At 44.4% G+C, this 16,196-nt stretch overlaps 1 long non-coding RNA gene across 1 annotated transcript; it reads left to right on the top strand.

Annotated features, from left to right (window-relative positions):
• Nucleotides 1-15,022: 15,022 nt before the first annotated feature.
• Nucleotides 15,023-15,819, top strand: LOC131924287 (uncharacterized). Its single transcript, XR_009382838.1, has 2 exons — nt 15,023-15,225; nt 15,669-15,819. It is a non-coding gene; the product is annotated as an uncharacterized LOC131924287 (long non-coding RNA).
• The last annotated feature ends 377 nt before the right edge of the window (nt 15,820-16,196 follow it).

The following is a 16,196-nucleotide window of genomic DNA, read 5'->3' as shown; positions in this document are numbered from 1 at the left end:
GCTACCTTTCTATACTGGCCAGCTTTTATAGTGCTAAAAAGTTCTATGCACAGTACCAGGAGAGAAAAGTTATCATCAGTCCTTCCCAGCTATGAACCCTGAAAGCTACAGTAATAACTTGTCTGGCAAGATATGCCCATGGGGGCAATAGTGGCCCAAAAGTTCCTGGAATAACCAACTATTCTCTAATTAGATTTAAAGCCCACACCATAAAACTGGACGCCATGCAGGGAACCAGCAACTGGACCAAAAACCCATGGTCCATGGACCAAAACATGGGTTTTTGGTCCAGTTGCTGGTTCCTTGCATGGCGTCTGGCTAGGTCCCAGGTCCTAGGGAAGAGCCTAGTACTATTATTCTGCTAAATGGACATAGTAATAAACTGCTCCCTAAATTCTTATTGTTATAGCCACAGATTAGTGTCTCTCAATCCCCATTTAAAAACCTTCTTTTTGCAGTAGAGTAATTAATATAGAGGCTAACAACTGGTTCATGCACAGAGAATAAGACTGTAGAGTTCTCAGCTCTAAATAGAACATTTCTCTCTCTCTCTCTCTCTCTCTCTCTCTCTCTCTCTCTCTCTCACACACACACACACACACACACACACACACACACACACACACACACACACCAAGGCTCAGTGTGGTGATATTGTATATGCTCTAACAAATAAATCTTGTCTGAAGATCAGAGGGCAGATCCAGCCACAGAGTTCACCACAGAGGCCAGGCAGTGGTGGCACATACCTCTAATCCTAGCACTCCGGAGGCAGAGGCAGACAGATCTCTGTGAGTGCAAGGCCACCCTGGACTACATGGGATTAATCCAGCCTAAAAGAGAAAAGGCCGGGCAGTGATGGCTCACACCTTTAATCCCAGTACTTGGGAGTCACACACCTTTAATCTTAGCACTAGGAAGGTTGAGACAGGAAATGATACGGCTGGGCAGAGAAAGGAATATGAGGTGGGAGGAGACAGGAGTTCTGCCCCCCTTTGGCTGAAGACTCAAGAGCATTTATTCAGTCTGAGGATTCGTGGAGACAAGGATCTTTCCCTTTCGGCTGAGGAGTTGGCAAGATGAGAAATAGCTGTGGCTTGTTTCCTCTTATCTCTCAGCATTTACCCCGATATCTGGCTCTGGGTTTTTATTTTAAGACCAATTACGATTCATGCAATAGCTCAGCTGATCATGGGTGAGGAAGCAGAAAGATTTTAAAAGCCAAAGGGAAACTGGGCGGTGGTGGCGCACGCCTTTAGTCCCAGCACTCGGGAGGCAGAGCCAGGCGGATCTCTGTGAGTTCGAGGCCAGCCTGGGCTACAGAGTGAGATCCAGGAAAGGTGCAAAGCTACACAGAGAAACCCTGTCTGAAAAACCAAAAAAATAAAATTAAAAAAAAGCCAAAGGGAATAGATGTCTATAGTGAGACAGTATTTTCTAGATATGAGAGCACACATAAACTCACAATGGCTAGGACTCCATGCACAGAACTTACAGAAGATCAAGTCAACCAAAACCCCAGCCCGCATGGGGAAAGGGTTCAGAAGTCCTACCCATATCCAAGTAGCCATTGTCAGCTGCTGGCTGCTGGAGGAAGGAGTCTCTTCAGTGCTATGGCCCCCAAGAGGCTGCTCATGTTCCCACCGACAGACCTACACATATGCACAGACAGACAACAGTAAATGGACTCCTGGGGTATTAAACTGAAAAAAAGAAAAAGAAAAAGACAGAGAACATATATAGCTGGAGGGGAAATAGAGGGACAGGGAAGGGTTGGAGGAGAGGGGATGAGGGGGACTGGATCTAAGCATAGTATATGTACGTATGAATATCAAATGAAATGTTTAATAAAAATTTTACCTAGCAAATAAAAAAAAGTTGAATATAACTTATGTCTAGATGATTATTTGAAATTATCTAGCCATGGACTTGCACAGATTAGGGATACAGTAGAAAAGGGGACAAGTCCCTGTGCCAACTAAAGGAGATGTGGTCAGGGATTTCTGGGTCCTGAACCCGAACAGTGCTTGCTTACTTGGTGTTCATATAGATAGTCTCTCTAGGCCTCAGTTTCCCTCTTTGTTAAGCATTACTTGTAGCACAGTATTATTCAGTGTGCATCTCAAGTGATCTATACAACCCATGCCAAGCTGTCAGTGATTAGTGTGAGCCGGGACACTGGTACAGACAGAGTCTGCAAGCACCCACACACTCTGAATCAGATTGAATGTCTGCCTCTTTGTTTACATTGCAGGCTCAACTCCCAGGCATTCTCAAACATTAATAAATTGGGTGTGTTATATTTGATAGGAAATAATAGCATTTGCCAAGTCTTCTACAAATAAACCAACATGCTAGAGGCTACAGTTCTACAAATAAAACCCACATTCCTCTAAAATGAAAGATGCTTTGAGAGACCACAGAGGAAGGAAAAGAGACCCCTACAGTCTCTGCCTTCCTTCTCCTAATCTACTCCTAATTAGAAGTCCCTTGTCCCTGCCCTTCTCTTAGACTTCCAAAGACCGAGAATAATATACCTAGAGAAAAAGGCCTTGAAACTGACCATGTCTTGCGAACTTTCTTGGCATTTCCTTGGGGGGTGGGGGCCTTGGGAGTACAGAAAGTCAAATAGTTGAAAGTCATGAAGTCTCTTTGGTCTTTAATTGCTTCAGTTACAAAAGAAAGAACTGCAGATTGCTGAATTTTTCTCTCCGTCCTGTCATATTTTATCTAAAACCTTCGTGTTGAGTTAACCTACTTTATATACGCACCTCCTCCACCTGGATCTTTGTATCAGCTTCCAGTCTTGCTCCTCTGAATTCCTATAGCTGGTGGAGAATCTTCCCAATGTGCATATCTGCCTCGAGTATTTTTAATTCCAAAGTAAATTGGTTTTTGGTTGTTTTTTTTTTTTGGTTTTTTTTTTTTTGGTTTTTCGAGACAGGGTTTCTCTGTGTAGTTTTGTGCCTTTCCTGGAACTCACTTTGTAGACCAGGCTGGCCTCGAACTCACAGAGATCCGCCTGCCTCTGCCTCCTGAGTGCTGGGATTAAAGGCGTGCGCCGCCGCCGCCGCCGCCGCCGCCGCCGCCACCACCACCACCACCCGGCTTTTTTTATTTTTTAATGACAATCCTCAAAGTCTAGTGTACACCCCCCCAGCATCATCTCCTGCTGCATCACCACAACTTCAACACTTAGGGCAATCAGGACCTAGAATGCCTTTCCGTATGTCTTTCCATATGCTCCTCCCTTTGATGAGACTCACACAGAAGCAGGCCCACACCTCCTCACCAATGCTCCCTTCAAAGTTTATCTCAAACAGCACCTCCTCCAAGAGGACCGACCCTGTGGGATAACTTAACCACAGTGCTTCTTCTCATCAAGTATCGTAATCACTGTTTACTGAAGGGAGGCGGCCTTTCTGCTCTGGCAGAACCCTTGGTACTCATGGCATCACAGGTACAGGTGAAACTTGGGAAAGCAGCGGTTTTACAGAACCATACTCTTTGGATCCCGTGGGAAAGTGAGATCGTTTGGGTGCAATGGAATGTATCATAGGGCCGTTCATCCGAGGAGTGGCCCTCGGCAGCCTGTGTGTGTGTGTGTGTGTGTGTGTGTGTGTGTGTGTGTGTGTGTAGTTCGAAATGAGAGGAACTTTTCTCAAAGTTCGGAGATTAGGAGTCCACTGGTGGCCAAAGTGCCGTGAATACTCCCCTCGTGCCCCTTGGCGCCTTCAGTGCCCCTTGTCCAACAGGAAGTTCAGGTTTGAGAAAGAGGAAGCTAATCTTTTACCAGGGAACCCTCGAAACAGCTCTCAGGAACATTCAACAGACACTCCTATTTGTCACAACACATTTTCTATACATATCCTCCCCAGCCTAGCTCAGGAACTAGTACAGAAAAGGCAGTCCAAAAAACAGTGCCAGGTGTCACTTATTTCCTGTTCCCCACTCCCGTGTTTAAGATGAGTTGGCCCAGGCGTCTCTTGCACTACTAAAGTGAACCTCCACCCTCAGCCCTCTGAGTAGCTGGAACCACGGTGTACCACTCCACCATGCATGCCTTAATGCTGCTCATTGAATGCCTAGTGCATGCTGGTATCTTAGCACAGTATATCATCTGTTCCCAAATGTCTGTGAAGAATTATTAACTGGGGCTAAGGAGATGGCTCAGTGGTTATAAGAGCATTTACTGCTACTGTAGAGGATCTGGGTTTGGTTCCTAGCACCCAAATGACTCACAACTGCCTGCAAGTCCAGTTTCAAGGGGTCTAATACCCTCTTCTGGTTTCCATGGACTCCTGCACACATGTGATGCACATACACACATAACACACACACAGAATAAACCGATATTTTAAATACATAATTTATTTTATTTATGTTCATTGGTGTTTTGCTTGCATGTATGTCTGTGTGGGGGTGTCAGAAAGCCTGGAACTGGAGTCACAGATGGGTGTGAGCTGCGATGTGGGTGCTTGGAATTGAACCCAGGTCCTCTCGAAGAACAGCCAGTGCTCTCGAAGGCTGAGCCACCTCTCCAGCCCTAAATAAACAAATACTTTTTGAAAAGAATTACTAACTGCATTTTATAATGGGAAAACCAAAGCTAGAGATACTAAATGACAAGCCTAAGATCATCTGCCAGTCAGTTGCGGAGCTGGCATCTGAACCCACATCCACGTCACTCCGAAACCAGTACTCCTGCCCCACACTGCGTAGCTTCTTAGTGTACATGAAGGTCTCTCTGGCTCTCCCTTTGTGTGTAATGGGTGTCCCATCTTCATCTCCATCTTCGTCTCTCTCTGGTTACACTCTCCTAGGTAGAGAGGTACTCATCGCTTGTCCTGAAGCCGGTGCATGAGTGTACTTGAGCCGACAGGTGCTCTACCAAGAAGGCCTCCTGAATTCCCTGCAGTTTCCCAGCCGCCTCGACTGCTTCCTTTTTTCTGTATGCTCAGTCCAGTCTGCTCTGGTTTCCAGACCTAGTGAGTACCTGAAAAGCAGTGACCAAATGCCGTTAGTAAAAAAACCCCAGGAGTAAAGCAGTGACCAAATGCCATTAGTAAAAAGCCCCAGGAGTAGGAACAACACAAGTTGGGGACAGGAACCTAAGCCTTAGCGAGACCCTTGGGGACAGAATGAACCAAGGTCAGTCAAGTCCTGTGCAGGAAAGAGCAGCCTTTTCGCTTGCAGTACGCCCTGGGAGTTGTTCAGAGCGGGAGGACTCTGGCAACAGAAGCTGTTGTATTCCCCAAGGTCTTGTAAGCCCTAGCAATCTCACTCCCTCCCCCCATCAACAGCAGTTATTAAAGCAGCCTAATTATTAAACAAGACAGGTGGAAGAGAAAGGTAGGAAATTGGAGGGTAGAGGCAAGCATTTTAGAGAGCCAGAAAAATGACTGTGTGTGTGGAGCACCTCACTTGGAGAACAAAGTGAATGTTCCTGACCCAGCCAGGTGCATTGTTAAGCCTGTGGGGGAGAGATAGGGAAACAGACCATTTTTCTCTCTCAGTCACACACACTGTGAGCTCAAAGCTGAACTGCCAAGACTCCAGAATAAATCCTCTGGATTTATTCTCCCAACAAGGCCAGAGAACCGACAGAATCACAAGCGAGAATAATGTCTGTTCAAGGCAATGCTTAGGGTGTTCTAAGCATAGAGACATTCTATTAGCAAATCAACCAGATGATAAGGTAAGAAGCTGTACTCTCCTTTTTAATTCTAGGATGGAGTCCAGTGTCTGGCCCAGAGAGGATGCCCAGGAAATGCTTACTAGAATCAAATGGGAATCAGGAGCTGAGTCTCCTGCAACTTCGTACCCCACCCAAGGCTAGCACCAAGTGAATGAGTGACTGTGGACCTTAATGAGTGAGAAACGCAGTTTAAATGAACCCTTGCCAGGGAACACGGGTTTCTGCAGCGGTGGTGTGGGCTCCCTAATTATTTAGGAAGTCTGTGTTCTTTTCTTAATTTCATCTTGACTTTGTCCCCTAGAAGACAGAGCTTCTGACAAATAAAAACGGCTGCTGAAAAAGGAAAAAAAGACAAAGGACCGTTCTCCTTGTTTTCCTCGTCCTGAGCCTCCAGGCCGGTCCAGGCCCTTCACCTCCCCCATCTCTGTTCAGGCCAGGCTGGGCTCCCAGGAGCTGGGATCGTTTGCCTCCAGCTTTCCTGACCCTGTCCCTTCCCTTCCACTCTCTATTCTCCTCTTCGTTCTTTGTCTTCTCCAGGTCATTTTGGACTCCGTGGGCTCAGCTGCGACCCGCTTCTACACATCTAGCAAATCTCAGTTCTGTGAGCTTGGGCACCTCTACATAGTAAGCACATCTGGAGGGCGGAGGATGCATCTCAGAGGTAGAGCCCAGCATGCATCCTGGGGAGCCAAGAAGTGATGTGGGTGTTGAATGCGGGTGCTGTGCACTCGGGCAGAAAGGCAAGACCGTGCTGCACAAGAGTCCTAGGTAGAGAGATGATGAGAACTATCAAGCTTTTTTCCCACTCACAAATAGACATGTGTGAGTCACTGCAGGGGCTGCATCTGGAACTGAAGTATGTCTGGTGTATTGCACCAATGCATACAAGTCCATTTCACAGCTGAGAAACTGAAACTCGGAGAGCGTAGGAGACTTCCTGCCCTCCCCCCCACCCCCACGCCCCAGCTGGGTGCCTCACCTTGAGGCTGCTCTCCCCGGGTTATTTACTAACATCGGCTTCTGCTCTGGTCTTCTGTATGCTCTCAGGAGACAGAAAGTGTGTCTTTTATCTTTGTGACTCAGAAGGATGAAGCCTTCCATATACAGGACTGGTGAATGGATGACTTCCCTGAGGTCGCCCGGCTAATACAGGCACAGCTGGTACAAGAACCAAGGCCCGGGTGTTTCCCATTCTCTGTCCGTGGTACTCTTCCAGAACATTTTCTGAAAGAAACTGGGCTGATAACTTATAAAATGTCAATCAAGCATTTGGTAAGTTCCTAAACTACATGAAGAGTTGTGGGCCTTTTGTTTTTTAATGAAAAAAAAAAAAGGAAGCCGGCGGTGGTGGTGCATGCCTTTCAGGCAGATCTCTATGAGTTTGAGGCCAGCCTGGGCTACAGAGCGAGTTCCAGGAAAGGTGCCAGAGCTACAGAGAAAAACCCTGTCTCGGAAAAAAAAAAAAAAACCCACCACCACCAACAAAAAGGCGATATGTGTGTGTGTGTGTGTGTGTGTGTGTGTGTGTGTGTGTGTGTGTTGGGGATATAGTTCAATAGTAGAGTGTTTGCATGGTTTTCTCCGTTAAAGAAAAACAAAACAAAATCCCTCAAACCTTCCGTTCTCCTATGTTGCTATTGTCAGGAATTCCAGGCAGTGATCCAGGGAAGAGCTGGGGTCACATTTATAATCCCTGGACCTGAAGCAGCCAAACACTTATCTCTTCAGAGGCAGGATCTGCCCAGGAGTGCAAACCAAACCAAACACTAGTCTCCAAGACGGCCTCCCTGCTGGGTGTGAACAAACACTGTGAAGTAATTTGGTGTGAAAAAGCACCACCCTTACCACTTGTCAATGAACAGGGTCTGTTCAGGCTCCAAGTGAAAACATTCACAACTTAGTACTGTGCTCTTAGGCCTCTGTTCTCACTGTGTGATGCAGCTGTCCTAGAACTCAGACTTCTTTTCTTTCTGTCTCCTGGAGTTGCTGGACTTACAGACACGTACTAGCATTTGGTGGTGCTTGGGGTCAAACCCAGGGCTCTCCAGACACATACTAAGACACTTCCTCTGCTGTGGACCTCTGCCCCCACTCTTGCACCCACCCACCCCACTCTGTCTGTCTCTGTCTCTCTCTCTTCTCCCCAGAGTTTCACATGGTAGCCTAGGCTGGCCTCGAACTTACTATGTAGCCCAGGCTGGCCCCCAACTCATGGCAACCTCCTACTCAGCCTCCCGGATGCTTTCCAGGTGCTGGGATTATAGGCATGCACCGCTACGGTTGGTAGTTTCCTCTTTTAACTAGACCAGTGTCCCCAAAACTCTGCAAGTCATAAAGGCATGACTTCAGAAGCTTCCAGAATGGCATAGATGTTTTGAGGGCATAAACCAACTCTCCGTCAATACAAAGAAATTGCAAAGGTGACTTAAGTACTTCCTTCACTTGTTAGTTTTTACTGCTCAGTCTCTTAAGTCCTGGAAGGGGTCTCGTCTCCAAGGTGACGGTTAGATCCGTGAGTGACATTTCTCAGCTACTCCTGCAGGTGTCTGAGATGGAGCCTGCCACATGGCCCACTGGATAAAAACTGTTAAATGGTCAATTAACAAATGTATTTTCTGTTTTCTTACCCACACTCCACCCCCTAGTTAATGGGAACTGGACCTAGAACAAGTGCTCTACCTCTGAATGACACCGAGCTCCTTTGTTTAACTTAAAAAAAAAAAAGAAAGAAAGAAAGAAAGAAAGAAAGAAAGAAAGAAAGAGAAAAACCTGTTGTTGGGGATTAAACTCAGGTTCACACATGCTAGGAAAATATGCTACCACTGAGTTACAGCAGCACCCACTTTTTAAATTTAAAAAGTACTCAGAAAGGAAAGAAAGAAGATGGCCTTTGGGTTTGTTGTGAAAACAAAACAAAGCCCAGAAATATATAAAATAGAAAATGAGAACCCACTTTCTCCTCCATTCTGCTCTCTTCAGAGGAAATTACCATAGAAAAAAAAACAAATTACCATAAAGGAAATTGTCATAAGGCTGCACAGCCTTAGCCAGACATGGTGGCACACACCAGTAGTCACAATGGTTAAGACAGGAAGATGGAGAGTTCAAGGCCAGCATGAACTACTTAGTGAGACTTCCTCAATAAAATAAAATGTAAAGCAGAGTAGAGGCACTGATAAACATTCATGTGTACCTTGCTTATCTTGTAAGAGGCCATTCTCTCCAAAGGCCCCTTTGTGTTTATTAGGGTGTGTGGCTGGCATGGCCAGTGTTCTGCCCAAAGCTCCTTGGAAACCCTTATCATTTCTACACATAGCAGCCTGACTTCTGATGGCCGGTAGCTCCTTCTTCTTGGCTGCTTCTCTCCAGCCACCAAAGCTAATTTGACCGTAGGAAGGGCTTGGGGATTGGTGTGCACTGGGGACAAAGCCTTAAGTGACTCAAAGCCGTTGGAATGGAAGCACTCTGGCTCTCTGGCTCTCAGCTGGGACGGTCTTCAGGCATGCACTCGGTACTGCTTTCACAGTTTCCCTGAAAGTTTACACTCCGGTTGCTCTCGTTTATGGAGCAACAGGCAATTGCTCCTGCCATTGGCTGCCTGCCCTTCCCTGTACCACTCCCCAGTTTATCCACTTAAAGCTGCTCAAACATGTACCTTGTACTGGTCATGCGGTCTGCTTCTGGGAAAAGAGAAAGATATGCTCTAGTTCGTTTCATCGTTTCTATTACTAAGGGCCATGTAGGGTTTTTGTAGGTGTTTTGTTTTGTGGCCCCAACAAATCAACGCGCCTCCTCACATATACTAAGCATATATGGTTCTGCCACCAAGCTACATCTTCAGCCCAAGGGTTTCAGATAGAAATGAGACTGCAATAAGTAGTGGCACATAGTTCTGAGTCATAACTGCTAGGTCAAAGGGATTCATAACTGATATTCAGTGAGCTTTATTGATAATCACAGTGGCTGGGGAGATGGCTTATTGGATAAAGCACTTCTTAAACAAGCATGAGGAGTGAGGTCCAGATTCCTGAAACCCATGTAAAAATGCTGGGTAGGCATGGCAACCCTCCTGTAATTCCAGCACTTGGGACGCAGGAGGTAGAGACCAAGAGTCCCCAGAGCAAACTGCCTCGCTAGACTAGCCACACTGGTGAGCTCTGGGTTCAACTGAGAGGTCCTGCCTCAAAGAGTAATATGGACAGGGTGAAGGAAGACTCCCAAAGTTAGCTTTGGGCCTCTGTGTGCACATGCTTACACAAGTACACAAGCATGCCCACACATGTAAACACAGGTACACAAACACATACACCACACACATATGCATGACTTTTTAAAGAAATTCCCTTACCAACAATGTAGTGGATTGTATTTTAACCCTCTTCTGTCACCATTAGACATTACAGATAACTCTTAACTGATCAGTTAGACAAAAATCTATGTGCTCTATAGACCTGTATCACATTTTAACTTGCATGGCTTTAATAAATCAGGATGATAAACGTTGCCCTTCAGCTGGGTATGGGAAAGAGAACACACAGAAAACTCATAGTAAGGTCTAGCTATAATTAGTTGACAGTATAATCTTAGCAGCAATGGGTGATTACAGAGATCAATGGTAGATGCCTCCATGTAGCTTTCTCTAGACACCAAGCCTAGAGGCAGGAGCATACTCTTGTCTATTAGGTCTATTATCTGGGAAAGTTCAACTTTTATGTCTTAACCTCACTGTGATTTTGTTGCCTTTCAGTAAGATCTTTATATACAAACACCGAGTTTCTGTCTAAGAGGATGTTACCAACCTAGTATTCAAACCCAAGGCTTTATGCATGCTGGGCAAGTGCTCTACCATTGAGCCCTTGCTTTCTTCTTCTTCTTCTTCTTCTTCTTCTTCTTCTTCTTCTTCTTCTTCTTCTTCTTCTTCTTCTTCTTTTCTTTTTGAGTCTCAGTATGTAGTTACCCAATGCTGCTGCCTCAGTCTCCCCACTTTGGGAATTACAGGAATTACCATCATGGTGGGCCTTTCTAGATTCCTGGAATGAATTAAATAAGGCCAGGTGTCAGTAAACAATGACTGCTGTTCCGTGTGAGCTTTGTGAGAAACCTACCTCCCTAGAGAACAGCCCTTGCCAATGACTTCTGTCTGCTTGGCTCTGAAGCTGGGAGGGACTTGAAATCACAGTGATAATCCACTTCCCTAAAATCACTGTTCATGCACACAGTGAAACTTTGTATCACTTTCGTGATTATCCAGTTCATATACTTGGTGCATTTTTCTATTGAGCTGTCTTTGCTTTTTGTGTTTGTTTACTGAAAAACATTTATATGCGGACATTAACCACTGGTTATACATATTGTTTACAGCTTTTTTTAAAAAAATATTTTAATTATTTATTATGTATGCAGTGTTCTGTCTGCATGCCAGAAGAGGTCACCAGACCTCATTACAGATGGTTATGAGCCACCATATGGTTTCTGGGAATTGAACTCAGGACCTCTGGAAGAGCAGCCAGTGCTCTTAACCCCTAAAAGCTATTAGCAAGCCATAGGAAAGCAGGGCAGTGGTGGCGTACACTTGTAATCCCAGCACTTGGTAGGCAGAGCTAGGTAAGTCTCTGTGTGTTCAGGGATACAGCCATTATTGGACACACATGCCTTTAATCTCAATACCAAGCAAGGAAAACCTGGAGGCCTATACAGACAGGCTGTGATGAGGCGGTCATGTGGTTGGGTTTACAACCAATGAGAAGGCAGAACAGGAACACTATATAAAGACTTTAACACAGGGGTAGTTAGTTCGGAGAGGTAGGACCACTGCAGGAGGAAGGGTAAGGTTTTAGCTCTTAGCTCTGACCTCTTGGTCATCTAAGATCAATGCTAGATGCCTCCATGTAGCTTTCTTTTTTTTTTTTTTTTTTTGGTTTTTCGAGACAGGGTTTCTCTGTGTAGCTTTGCACCTTTCCTGGAACTCACTTGGTAGCCCAGGCTGGCCTCGAACTCACAGAGATCCACCTGCCTCTGCCTCCCGAGTGCTGGGATTAAAGGCGTGGACCACCACCGCCCGGCCCATGTAGCTTTCTTTAGACACCAAGCCATCTCTCCAGCCTGTTTACAGCTTTTTTTTTTATTCAGACATGTCCATAGTTTTTTTTTATTTATAATTTGGGATTATGTGTCTTCCTTTTAAAGGTTACTAATCTCTAAGCCATCTCTCCAGCCTGTTTACAGCTTTTTTTTTATTCAGACATATCCATAGTTATTTTTATTTATAATTTGGGATTATGTGTCTTCCTTACAAAGGTTACTAATTCCTACATAAATCATAGAGATATCATATTTTTATTACTTTCATTACTTTAGAAAAATTTTTAGATTTTTCTTCCTTCCTTCCTTCTTTTTGTTCTTCCTTTCTTTTGATTTTTAGACATGGCTTCATTATGTTGCCCAGGCTGGGCTTGAACTTTCAGGCTCAAATAATCTTCCTTCCTCCAACTCTCTAGTAGCTGGGACTACAGGCATGCCCACTAACTACATCTGGCTCTCAATTTAGATTTTTTTTTTTTGGACTTTTTTTTTTTTTTTAAGATTTATTTATTTATTATGTATACAGAACAGGGCACCAGATCTCATTACAGATGGTTGTGAGCCACCATGTGGGTGCTGGGAATTGAACTCAGGACCTCTGGAAGAGCAGTCGGTGCTCTTAACCTCTAAGCCATCTCTCCAGCCCCTCAATTTAGATTTTTAACCCAAATTTTAACCCACAAAATTCAGTTACAGATATATGAAAAGAACTGTCCTGAGAATTTTGTCCTTCTCCTGCTGCTGCAAGAGAAAGATGTTTTTCCCAGCTGCATTTTCTGAGTATGCCAGTTATGTTAGCATTTCATCAAATTCCATTGGTTTCTCTTAGCAAGGACAGTGTGTGTGTGTGTGTGTGTGTGTGTGTGTGTGTGTGTGTGTGTGTGTGTTGAAAGAAGATAGTCAATACACCTGCTGTGTAGCCATTAAGCAACTATGGCCCTTGCCCTTGGTTTCTTATCTGTTAAATGAGGAAGCTGGACCAAATAATTCGTTATCTTCCTGAATTAGTAATGTGAAGGTCTAAAGTGTCTCCATCCTTCTGGCCAAAAGGGAGTTCAGTTTCATATGGGAGAAAACAGAATCTTGTGTCTGTAGCTGCTAAAGACGTTGAATTCTTTAGGTTTGAACATGATACCAGGGGTAATGGGGATGGGCATCCCTTGCTCTCAGACTGAATACCTGGGCTATATTTAGCTAGAGCTACACCTTCAGGAACAGGCTTCTTGCAATATAGAGCCAAGAGCCGGGCGGACTTTCTGTGAAATAATGAGCTTCTTTCCAAGAAAAGGGCATGGGGCTGCAGCAGCAGTATCTTACTTTCAGAAAGTCCCTTTTCTTTCTTTTTTAATTAAAAAGTGTTAGTTCATATTAGTTGCACAGAATAATGGGTTCTATTGTGACACAGTCACATATGTATATACTCTGGTCACACCCATCCCCCCAATTCTTTATGTTGATCTCCCTTCCTCCATTCCTATCTTCTTCTCTAATAGACTCTGAATAATTTCATGTGGTTTTTTTTGTTGTTTGTTTGGGGTTTCTTTTTTTTGTTTTTTGTTTTTTTTGTTTTTTTTGGTTTTTCGAGACAGGGTTTCTCTGTGTAGCTTTGCACCTTTCCTGGAACTCACTTGGTAGCCCAGGCTGGCCTTGAACTCATAGAGATCCGCCTGGCTCTGCCTCCCGAGTGCTGGGATTAAAGGCATGCACCACCACCGCCTGGCTATTTCATGTGTTTTTAATTTTTTGCTTTTTGAGACCGAATCTCATGTGCCCCACATTGGCCCTGGACATGCCATGTTGCCCGGGCTGGGTCCTGATCCTTTTGTTTCTGCCTCTGGCATACAGGGATTACAGGCGAGGACCACCATACCCAACTTAATGTCATCTGTTACTTTTACGTTTTGTTTCATTTGCATGCATGTGTGTATGCCACATATGTACAGGTGCCCTCAGAGGCTAGAAGAGGGCATTGGATCCAAACTCTGGAACTAGAGTTACATATTGTTGTGAGCCATCTAACATGGGCTCCAAGAACCAAATCCAGGGCCTCTGGGAGAGAAGCAATCTTTCTCTGTCCCACCAGCTCCCAAATAATGACACAGAGACTTCTTATGAACTGTGAAAGCTCAGCCTGTTTCTTAGGCTTGTTCCTACTAGCTCTTCTAACAACCCATTTATATTAATCTACTTCCTATCACATGGCATTACCTCTCTTCCATCTTGCACCTCCTGTTTTCTCTCCGTGTCTCCTGGCATCTCTGCCCTTCTTCCCAGAGTCCTCTCTGTTCCCGGAAGTCCCGCCTAACTTCTTTCTAGCTATTGGCCGTTCAGCTTTTTATTATACCAATCACAGCAATACATTTTCACACGGTGTACAAATATCCTACATCAAGTGCTCTTAGCTGCTGAGCCATCTCTCTAGCCCTATTTATTTACTTTTAATTTTTTTATGGAGTCCATGTATGAACAAAAACATGTAATGTCTTTCTAAATATGGCTTATTTCACTTAACGTGATTTTCTCCATCTCCATCCACATCCCTACAAATGATGCAATTTAAATCTTCTTTGTGGCTAAGTGATGCTATCATGAATACACATGTTTTCTTTATCTGTTCATTCATTGATGGACAGGAAATCCTTTTCCTTGTTTACTTTCCAATATAATTTATTTTCTACTTTATTGTCATGTTCACGGTTTCAATGTATAGCAAACTGGCCTCAAACTCACCATTGTTTTTTAGCCCTCTTGGTTTCTGGGATTGGAGGTGTTGTTGACTGCAGTTCAACCCTACAGATTCTGCTCTTTAGCTCTGCAAGCCTGCAGCAGCTCTTCAAATGAGTTGACTACTATCTACCCACCTGCAGTGACTCCTTGTATCTGTAGCTGACGCTGCTTTCATAAGATGTCTTTGAACTCTGCAGCTTTTTTTTTTTAAGGCCCTCTTTTGTAGATACTCTGTAATATATATTACATACTTCATGAAGAATAGTGCATGATCTGAGAGTTATTATTGTAATTATAATCTAGTAATTAAGATTGGGATCGAACCCATGACTGCCGATGGCCAGCTATCAAGGGAAATTGGGACAACTTAGTAAGTTGTCCCAACAACACCACACAGTATAAACTGATTGTTATTTGATAAATTCTGACATAGTGGAAAGACACAAACATGTCTATCTATGTTTCTCTGCAATAAACAAATCATATCCACTCTATGGTTTGTTCATTACTATTTGGGATCTTATAAAAGGCATGTGCTCTTCAGAGATGAACAGAATCTGAAAGACTGTCAACAGAACTCTAGGTGACAAAGATCCATAGTGACACCACCATAACTCCATCACTCCACATTAACACCAGGGTGCTTGTTTATGAGCATGACTGTCGAGGCCGAGGTGTTCTCTCCTGGAGAACCCCAGCAGCATAACAGGCTAGGCTCCGTGAGTAATCCTCCCAGCTCTGGTTGGGAGCTGCCGATACCCAGGTTTCCTATGACACCTCTGTGAAAGCACGTTGTTCATCCACAGGGAGTTGTGCCAGGGCACAGCCAACTCTCTGAGTAGCAGCCTGCCACAGGCCTCATTCCTCAACAAATCCTTTCTGAACCTAAGGAAATAGCAAAGATCACATCGGACTCCAGCATAGACCCACCTGCTCACTCCATCACTAAAGCACCTTTGCCTTCCAGCTACTCAACCCCTAAATTTGCATTGTTAATTACATGGGTTTTTCCAGAACTAAATAATGGCTGCTCTAAAACTTGCCCCTCAAAAAAGCCCAAGACTCACTTCTGGACTTTTTTTTTTTTTTTAACCTGGGTTAATATAGCTAACAGTTTTGTTTTTTTTTTTTTTTTTTTTTTTTTTTTTTTGGTTCTCTTCAGAAAGGTTTCTTCAGGTCAAAACTCCATCCCGGCCCAAGCTTGCTGTGTGCCCTTGTCTAAAGCTTGTAGCCCAGCCCAGCAATGAGTGATTGTAGTTGGCATTTTATTTGGGTCACCAACCAGCTTCCAAATAAAGACACAGAGACGACAACTTCTTCTTCTTCTTCTCCTCCTCCTCCTCCTCCTTCTCCTCCTCCTTCTCCTCCTCCTTCTCCTACTCTTCCTCCTCTTCTCCTCCTCCTCCTCATTTTTCTTATTCTTCTTTCTTTTCTTCTTCTTCTGATTATTGTTGCTATTATTACTAATGTTTGACCTTAGCTTAGGCTTGTCCCACTAGCTCTTTTAATTTAACCTATTCTTATTCATTTATGTTTTTTTCCTCGGGGCTTTTTACCTTTCTTTCATTCTATATGTCCTACTTTCCTGCTTCCTCCATGTCTGGCTGGTTAGCCTCTCTAGTCTCCCTGGTGTCTCTTTTTCTTTCTCCCCCCAGCCTAAATTCCTCCTCCTACTTATTCTCCCTGCCCA

Source organism: Peromyscus eremicus, chromosome 14 (assembly GCF_949786415.1).
Source record: "Peromyscus eremicus chromosome 14, PerEre_H2_v1, whole genome shotgun sequence".
NCBI classification, from domain to species: Eukaryota; Metazoa; Chordata; class Mammalia; order Rodentia; family Cricetidae; genus Peromyscus; species Peromyscus eremicus.
This window is presented reverse-complemented; position numbering and strand designations above follow the sequence as displayed.